Raw genomic sequence first — 10373 nt, 5'->3', positions numbered from 1 at the left:
TGATCTGAGCACTGCTTCCTCCCCCAACTGCATCACCCATGGCTCCCCTCACCACTCCATACCTCGCTGCACTCCCATGTTGTAAGGGGATTGGACTGCAGCATACATACACCCCTGGGAGAAATGGCTGACCCTTGGTCCTGCCGCCTCATCATCAAAAGAGGTGCCATTGGTAGGTGTGTACCCTCCTGGAAGAATAGAGAGACAGGTGAACCTCTTGGCATCAGGGAACTGTAGCTCAGCATGTAGCATAGGGTACAGTCACAACAGGAAGATGTGCAATTACAGGGACAAAAATACCCCAAGGAAATCAACACGGGACTTATTAATATAGGACCCATAGGTGACAACTGTCAGACAATCGGTCAACAAGGGTCCTCGTGTCTGCATGATCCCAGCTAACCCATCATGATCTTTATGAAGTGTCCTTCTGGGGGGTCCGGATCTTCAAATACGAGGGGAGACCCTTCCCTTTTATTAGCAGCTAAGCTCTTTATACTTTTACTATATTGCGGCAGGTTAGAAGTCTAAGCTTTATTGTCTTATGTTATTGGAAATCCAGATTCCGGCAGGCTTCTCCCTCAGGTCAAGCTTTGTCTGCGAATATATTCTCATTTTTCCATGTACAGAGACCGTCTGGAGAGGGGCAGGAAAGATTATGACTGTAATATACTTAAATCCAATTTATTTGCCTGGCCAGAAACTTCCACCCTCCGCGATTGCTTTCCTACCCAAGATGTTGCCTTTAATTCTCTCACGACAGGGAGAAACGTGTGTAGGCTGCTTCCAGGAGGTTCGGGTGCCTAGAGCACTGTGGATCTTGCTGTGGCTGGTGAGAGAGGTGGCAGGTGGGTGGCAGGTGGGTCTGCAAGTTTCCATTCAGAACTTTCCACTTGCTCCTGAGGAATAGATCTTTGGTCATACTTGTCTCCTGGAAGAGAAATAGGGTACCTGGGGCTCAGTTCTCTCCTCCAGAAAGACCTTTGCTTGCCTGGTCCCTGTAGTGGTCACTTCCTTGCTTCATTTAATCCAGGAATATCTTTCTCAGTAATCTGCCTGCCCCTGTGTGGTGGTGCCCTGGGCCAGAATAGCATTGGCTTTACATTTTGGGCTTTATAAGGCTGGGCTGACACTGACTCCAGGCCTTGCCTAGGGGTGCAGGCTCACAGCCCTGCTTTGGAGAGAATGATTTTGGAGATCATTTTCTTAATTGGCGTTTGTTCCTTTTAAATGATGGGCTGCAGAGGCAGCAGCAGGATTGATAGAGAAGTGTGGGCAGGGCTGCCTGGAGGGTATCCTCCTGATCCCCATCGTAGCCAAGGAGTGTATGGGGCCAGCCTTGGCCTTGGACTATTCAGCTAATGCATTTAGGGCTGTGACAGCCCTCACATTATTATCTGTGGGCCTCACCTACAGCAACTTCAGGGTAGCCGGCGGTGGTGGTGCACACGCCTTTGATCCCAACATTTGGGAGGCAGAGGCAGGTGGATTTCTGAGTTCAAGGCCAGGCCAGCCTGGCCTACAGAGTGAGTTCCAGGACAGCCAGGACTACACAGAGAAACCCTGTCTCAAAAAACAAACAAACAAACAAAAAGAAGTGGTGGGTTCAGGATAATATAGGGCACACACTCATTAAGTGCTGACTGTGTTCACTCTTCCTTGATATTTTAAGAAGGAGATAAAGAAGAAAGGGCAACTAGCCATGAATAAAGAAGTGGTGGGTTCTGAACCTGGTACAGAGGCACAGAGACCTCTGGGTTGGGTCCCAGATGCAAGGAAACAGAGTCATCGAGATGCTGTGTAATGTGACCAACTCAATTGCCTACATCCAGAGAAACTCTCCATTTCAGAAAAACTGGGACCGGTAACTGACTCTACAGAAGTCAAAAGTTAGCATGAACCTGGCATCACAGTGCTCTGGGTGCCTGAGCCCAAAGAAACTGAACTAAGCAGAGATGAAGAGACCCCAAGCAAGCAGTTGATCACATGAGGTTGGTTTGAGATGATGAAGGTTGAGAAGCTCTCCCCGGGGGGTCTCTGAGCTACAGGCTCTAGCACAGGTATGAGGTTAATCCTGCTCCGGTTGTAAGGCCTGAGGCTCAGTGAGCCAGTGTGGAGGTGAGTTTTTGCCAGAGAGACAGACATCCCAGCTTAGGCAGAGAGCAAAGGTTCCCTTCCCACCACTCTGTACTAATCAGGGCCTTAGCAATCTGGGTGGCGCCTGTCTTCATTGGAAGGTGGACCCACTTAGACTACTGATTCAAATATCTCTTCCAGAAACATTGCTATGCACTCTCATACCCTCACCTCAGAACATTTCCCAAGCTACCTGGACAGCACTTAGCCCAGTTTAGTTGAAAGAAACTATCATGAGCCATCTTGGTCCCTGGCTCTGTCTCCTTCTCTGTTTGCCACAAATGATAGGGATGGATCCCCATTCCTGGAAACCTTTGTCTTCCCCAGGATTTTAGAGATCTCTAAATAAAGATGGCGGGTAACCAGAGATGGCCTGTTGTCTAGGAGTCAAGGGTGCTATGTTTGGAGTCCTGAACTGCACACCATAGCACAAGATTGAGGATGCAAAGTTGCTTTGTCTGGGAAATGCCAGTCTCTTGCTTTTGATCTGTGAGGACCCAGGATAGAGCCCTCATCTCTTGGCATGCTCCCTTTCATGGGGTAACCATAAGAGTAACATCAGGAGATGTTCCTGCCTGGACAGGACAAGTTAGGTTTAGTGTTACTGCCTCAAGAGAACACAGTATGAGACAGCCTAAGTCCCGTGGCTCTAATCTCCAGTCCCTATTGGACTGAAGGACTCTGTCCTAGAGGGTCTGTAGATAAATAGTCCAGAAAGAGACCTAGGAATATGCTATTGAACATGCTAATCTTTTGTTGTTGTTGTTGTTTTTGGTTTTTGGTTTTTTGGATTTGGTTTTTTCAAGACAGGGCTTCTCTGTATACCCCTGGCTGTCCTAGAACTCTGTAGACCAGGCTGGCCTCGAACACAGAAATCTGCCTGCCTCTGCTTCCCAGAGTGCTGGGATTACAGGCATGCACCAGCACTGCCTGGCTGAACATGCTAATCTTGAACAAAGACAGAACAGGCCCATTCCCCAGCCTTGCATGGAAAGTTGGTTTGCCTAGAAAATAGGTTGGGACTATGTGGATCTTTCCAAGGGAAAGTTCCAAGCAAGGCTTCTCTTGCAGAAGAGCCTAGGAAGAGAGTCATTTTGATTTTGGTATTAATCCTTTCTTTAAGGTTGACTAGATATTCACTGGCTATCCCCTGCTCTGCCATACCCTGTGAGATGGTTTGGATGAGAATGTCCTCCAAGGCTCATGTATTTGAATACTTGGTCTCTAGTTGGTAGAACTGTTTGGGAAGGACTAGGGGGTGTGGCCTTGTTGGAGATACATCTCCGGGGACAGGTTTTGAGGTTTCAAAAGACTCTTGCCATTTTGATTTAGTTCTTTCTGCCTCTCGCTCACGGATTGGAATGTGAGCCCTCAGCTACTGCTCCAGCTGCCTGCCACCATGCCTTCACACTGCCATCAAGGACTCTCTCTGGTTATGTAAGCCCAACTGAACTCTTTCTTTTATAAGTTGCTTTGGTCATTGTGTTTTAGTACATCAGTAGAAAAGAAACTAATACATTTGCCTGTCTCTCAATGGCAAGGACCTGGCTCAGCAGACTAGAATGAAGTGAGCAGGGAGGTGGGCCCCAGGCCCAGTGGAGAGGGATAAAACAGCCATGGACTGGTTCTGAAACTATATTGGCCTTCTTATTCAGGGGCAGTCCTGGGCATGAGCTAGCCTGCAATGGGAAGCTTGGGTTGGGCCGAGGCTCCCACCCCTGCACCCCTGCAAACCTTGATGGGGTATATCACATTAGGATCATTGTCCTTCTACCCAAGGTTCCATGAGATTGGCTTTACTTTTATAGGCATCAGGCTGAGTTTCCTCCAAAGATAAACTACAAAGTGGTGAGCTTCTCACTTCTAACACTCTGGATCTGAATCTAAGCATCTTCTACAAATATCTGTTTCAAGGACGCTGACAGTGACCACTGATGTGTCCACTAAAAAGAAGTCAGTGGTCTCTTGGTAGGGCTTGAGAATAAGTCTCAGGCGGTAGCTCTGAACTTAAGCCTGAGCTCAGAATCAGTGCTTAGTAGGGCAGCAGATGGACCAGACAGCAGGATATTTCAAGGGCAGGGATTTCCCCATGCACGACAACACACACTTTGAATTCCAGCATTTGAAAGGCAGAGTGCTATGAGTTTGAGGTTAGTCTGGTTTGTATAACAGATTGTGGGGCTACATGGTGAAACTCTGTCTCAAAAAAGAAAAAGACACTATTTTAGCAGGGATTTTTGTTGATCTGTCTGTTTCATGTTGATGAATGGCAGCAGAGAATCTGTTTGCTAACATCTTCACCCAGTACTATCTATGTGTTTCCAAAATTGGGCACCTTAACAGTAAGGTGTTTAAATCCTGTAGATTCGATCTGAATTTTAACCTAAGAGGTTAACATATTTTGATTTAGAAAACAAACAAACAAACAAACAAAAACTAAGCTGAGAGCAATGCAAATATCTCTCAGTAAGATGCCAGGCACATGGACTACAGTGCATCTGTTCAGTGTAATCATACACGGCTCAGGATAACCCACTACCTCTAGGATAGAAGTGAGGAAAATACAGGACATTGTTTATCATTTTAACAAAACATCCATGCCCTCAATTCCATAGCCATAGATGTACACACACATATCATAGACATATAACACACATGAAATCATATGTGCATACTCATAAATGGACACAAACACAAATGATGCATATAAAGGCAGACATATGCATTATACATGTGTGTACACACACATGCACATACTCAGGTATGCACTCATGCACACATCTGTAGGCTGAGTACTACAGGTATACAGTGGGAAGATGCGGGCTGTTCCTCTCTGGGTGGTGTGGCTAGTGCCTTCAGGCTCTCAGTCGCATTATAGTCATCAATAAGACAGTGTCTTTGTTTGTTGCTGTGAATAGACGCCATGACCATGGCAACTCTTATAAAGGAAAATACTTGACTGGGACTGGCTTACAGTTCAGGTTTAGTCCATTATTGTCATGGCGGGAAGTCTGGCAGTGTGCAGGCAGCCATGGTGCTGGAGAAGGAGCTGAGAATTCTACATCTTGATCCACAGACAGCAGGAAAAGACTAAATCACAACTGGGTATGGTTCGAGCATCTGAGACCTCAAAGCCTTCCCCAAATGACCACTTCCCCCAACAAGGTCACAGCATTTCAACAAGATTGCACTTCCTAATAGTCCTGCTCTCTATTGGCCTATGGGGGGCCATTTTCTTTCAAGCCACCATAGCCAACCAGCATGTGTATGTTATCATTTGGAAGGAAAGAGAATTTTACAAATGCTAAGTGTATTGGCACAGTACAGACATAGCTAAATTACCTGGTTTTAAAAAATGCATTAGACAACAAAACCCCCTGCTAATTTGATTACGTTCACATTCCTAGAAGAGATCATGGGTAGAGTGAGTTCCCAGATAGCCAGAGCTATACAGAGAAACCCTGTCTCAAAAAAACCAAGTCCAAAAAAAAAATAAATAAATAAAATAAAGATCAAAACAATATTGTCTTGACAGTCCAGAAAAAAAATCTAGGAAGGAGAGGGAACAGGCCAGCAAAAGGCTCATATGAGGCCTGGCAAGGTGGTCATAGCTCTTTACTTAGTTGCTTAACACACCACACACACACACAGACACACACTTTATTTATGGAGGGAATGAAGGTTGAGAAGAGCAGATATTTGCACTCCATAGTGTGTATATGGAGGTCAAAGGGCGACTCGCAGGAGTCGGTTCTCTCCTATAGTGTACAATCTGAGAGTGAAGCTCATATCCCAGCCTTGGCTGCAAGTTCCTTTACTTACTGAGCCAGCTCCCCGGCCCCTGGTTTTGAGTGTGTTTGGATTTTCTTTTTCTTTTTTTCTTTTTTTTTTTTTGTTGTTGTTGTTTTTGTTTTGTTTTGTTTTGTTTTGAGACAGGGTTTCTCTGTGTAGCCCTGGCTGTCCTAGAACTCACTCTGTAGACCAGGCTGGCCTCGAACTCAGAAATCCGCCTGCCTCTGCCTCCCAAGTGCTGGGATTAAAGTGTGCCACCACCACCCAGCTGTGTTTAGATGTTCAAATCATCTACTGACTGTGAATTTGTTTTTGAAAATAGTGTCGTTTAGGAGTTGAGATACTTAAAATAGATTATTGACATTTATAATATATTGATAGTTTTAGAAATTCTAAGGAAATTATTAAAATCTTAAAGCTAAATTGAAGGAGTTATCGGATAGGAAATATATCAACCCTAAAACTCCTTCCAAGGGCATCCATAAGCCACCAAAATTAGAACCTTCTAATACTCCCTCTACGAAGACTGGCGTGCCTCCTGTGAGGCAGTGGGCACCCTATCATTTATACTGCTTTTCTTTGAGACTCCTCAGTGCTATACTAAGACAAGAATTAGAAAGTCTCTCCAAACAGTCCTGTTGATGTAGGACTCCATTCTTTCATCCCAAACCCAGCATATACCTAGATCAAGAAAAAGAACAGGATGTTCCCACAGTAGCACCAAACACACCATGACATGGCCTGTGGTAGGCAGGCCCCTGAAGCCCAAAACCTGAACATGGCTTCATTTTCTAGAAGTTGCCATGTTGCCACACATATGTCCTTGAGGTGTTCATAATTCATCTTTGCAGAACAAAGGGGTCTCTCTAACCCAGGGGAGAGCTTGGTGACTTTCTAATTTCTATGTGACCTTGACAGAACCCACAGGTTTTGGCAGTCTGTGGCAATGAGAAAGGCAGAGGGAGGGAAAGGCGGAGGGGAACAATGTGGAGACAGGAGAGATGGAGACGCTGGGGTGGGGGGGGGGGTGGAGCTGAGAAACAGAGTACACCGGCCTGAGACAGTGCCAATGTCTGGCCTGCATGGCACCTTGACAGAGGACATGACTGAGAATTAGCCACAGGGATTACAGCAGGAGGAGGCTTGGTGGAGCGGAGGCTGAGAGAGCAGGTGGGCTGTCCCAGGTGGAGTGACTGAGCTGTCATGGGCTGGGAGCCAGGCCACCCATTACAGGAGGGCAAAATTGCCACCGAGCCTAGAGAAATGGCGCAGTGATCCCCAGAGCTGGAAAGAAGGCTGGAGCCTACAATGACACCTCCATCTGATGCTGGGGATCCCCACTTCCTCCTCCCCCCTCCTCTTTCCTCCCTTTCCCTTCTACCTGAAGATGGAGCTCAGCACAGAGGAAGGGAGGGGCTTCCCTGAGCTCAGCTGCATGCTGGGCTCCTGCTAATTCTGGGCAAAGCCTTGCTTAGGGCTTCAAATTGTACCCAGCTGCAGAGTCACAAATGCAGGGACGTGATTTCTTTGGCTCCTAAAAATCCAATTTGGCTCTGAATAGAAGGACACATCCTTGCTGCCAGACAGACCGCCGGGTCCTAAAGCAGACAAGCAGGTCAGATCTAGCCCTTCTGCCAACAAATCTGCCTCAAAAATCACAGGCTCTTCTGGAGGCGCGCCTTGGTTTCACATTCCAGGGATGTATTCTATGTGCCAATGTTGCCAACAGCAGTGCCTTAGCAGTCCCAGCAAGAGGAGCAGTGGGTAAAAGTGCATGCTTTAGATGCCTCCTGACCCAAGTTCAATCCCCAGATCCTACACAGAAGGAAAGAGAGAACCAACTCCACAAAGTTGTCCTCTGATCTCAACACACTTGCAGTGGCATGCACACATCTATGCACAGGCACACCACACACACACACACACACACACACTTTTTTATTAAATGCCTTAGTGATATGAACCAGCATGTAGAGCTGGAGCGAGGGTTTTGTGTCCCAGAAGGAACTGATTCTCTAGCAGCTCATTCAAAGCTGATTTCAAATCACAAAAGCAGCCAAGAAGATGTCAGGCGGCTGCAGTATGACCAAACCACACAACTGAGCATGCGGCTCAGGAACCCAACTGCGCATGCGACTCAGGAACCATAGCCAGAGACCTACCCAGTCCACTAGGTGTGAAACCAACACAAACATAGTCCTGGGGTGGAGCTGTAGCCCTGCCCCCAAGCCTGTCACCCACCCTTTCCCTATACTGAGGTAGCCAAGAGTTTAGACATAGAGCAGCTACAGATTAGATGCTGGTGGCAATTTTCCTAGGTCTGACCACACCATCTCTGGCAGAACTGGTTACAAGTGAAAGTACTGGGGTGTGTTAAGGGCGTCCCCTCCTCCCTCAAGCCTGGAACCCTTAGATTCACCGCCACTACCACAAAGCTCACCTCTGAGGCCACGCCCCTGGGGACCTGCTTGGGAAGCACCAGCCAGCTGCAGGTCGTCACACAGAAAGCAGTCATCGGTGGATCTCATCACAATTCATTTTAATTACGAGTGACATAAAAAGACCACCTACGGATGAGACAATGCTGCCGTAAGAGCGCCAAGGTTGCTACGGGGAATACTTCATAACTGAAGTGTGTTCTCCCCAAGGAGTTATACCACCATTTGATTTAATTTTTAATTTTTACATTTTAATCAAAAATAGATCAAATGGCGGTGGTCTCTCCGGGGAAGCATACTTCAGATAAGAAACCGGCCATGCTCCTCTTAAATATGTAAAGCTGCCATCTCCCTGTGAGTCACAAGGGCGACGATGCCTCTGCTGCCACCCCACACTGCAGCTGAGCTCGCAGTCTCTGAAGAGTGACCCCCACCCCCTCACCAGGCTGCACCTGTTCTAGTCCCTCACCTGTTTCACACAGATCAATGCACCTGTGCAGAGCGACCTGCTACAAAATGCCTGCTACATGCCCCAGAGAGGACACCTTACCTTACTAACCAGGGGGTAGTACCTAACCTGACTCCCTCTCAGGTGTGTGTGTGCACACCAGCAGGCAGTCACATTGTGTTATCGTGTGCTCTAATCGTTGCAAGGAAAGGTGTGTACTTTTTATCCAGGTGCCCAAACAGAACTGATGTCTTCTATCAACTATGTCACCTAGCTGTCATACCACAGCTCTGAGCTTCACCTAGTCTCCTTCTGATACACATGTGGATTCTGGAGGCTGACTCCCATATCACACAATTGTGATCTTAGGGAGCAAGGCGTGCATCCTTCAGCTTCTTGGGTCTTCCTAGTATCATCAATGAAGCAGGGTTGGGACTGGCAGAAGGCCCCACGGCCGGCACTGTGGTGAGGAGAAAGAAAGTTAGTTCATGGGGGTTGGGGTGGGGGAGATGGTGACAACTGCTAGCATGGACCCTCTCATTCATGTTGTTGCTAAGAAGAAGAAAAGTGGTCCATGCTCTCACCCTCTCATCCTGGCATCGGAGCAGGGCATTGGGAGTATGATAGGGAGGGCTGAGCACTTGATAGGATCTTTTATATACAGATCTGCTATGAGCACCACCACCACCCATGACTCAGTACCAGGAACATCGTATGGTTCTTCCCAGAGACCCGGTGTGCTTCTTTTCTGCAGGCCAGAGGTGCAGAGTGGCTCTGTCAAAGCTACCCAGAGACAAATGAAGTGTTCAGTCTGTCAGCCGGGGTCTTCTAGCTGTCCCTGCTTTCAGCATGGCCTCAGCACCTCCCACCCTACCCTACCGGCTGGGCAGGCAAATGGCATGGAAACAGATGACACTGCTCCCAGATCCAGCACCCTTGGACACCCTAACACCCCTGGTCTTATCTTTGTCTCTAGTTGAGGACTCATGGCCCCTCTCAGTTGCTCTGGCCACAGCAGCCATCAATGCAATGCAAACCCTTAAATCAGATGAAGTTCAAACTCATGAAGGCCTAGGGAAGCAAAAATTTCATAGAGATCTTGACCATTTTCAGTCTCCAAGGGCCATTCCCTAACCTATGGCCCCAGTCCAGCTTTAAAGCTCCTGAGAGGAAGAAACAGCTCTGAAGACATTACCTTAACCTACCCCATTTCTGAGAAGGAATGTGCGAGGCCACAGATGGCCTCTGACTTCTGACTTCCAAGCAATGGATGTCTTAGAAGTAACACTTGAGGCAAGGCGGATCAGACTCCGGCCTGTGCCTGTGGCTTCAGTTTGCAGTGTCAGGCATAGTGTGCCTGGAGTTAAACAGTGGATGTCACATATCTGGTCCCAACCCACAGTTAAATAATCCAGTGAGAAGGTCTGGAGAATATTGGGAAATTTAAAAAATTAACAGAATCATCAACTTTAGTTTTTGAAAGTGATCATGTTGGAAGTGGGGAGATGGCTCAGTGTGCTGTGTCTTACTTTGGGTTTATTGCTGCAAAGAGACATCAT

Source organism: Apodemus sylvaticus, chromosome 1 (assembly GCF_947179515.1).
Source record: "Apodemus sylvaticus chromosome 1, mApoSyl1.1, whole genome shotgun sequence".
In the NCBI taxonomy this organism is placed as follows: domain Eukaryota; kingdom Metazoa; phylum Chordata; class Mammalia; order Rodentia; family Muridae; genus Apodemus; species Apodemus sylvaticus.
Note: the sequence above shows the minus strand (reverse complement) of the source record.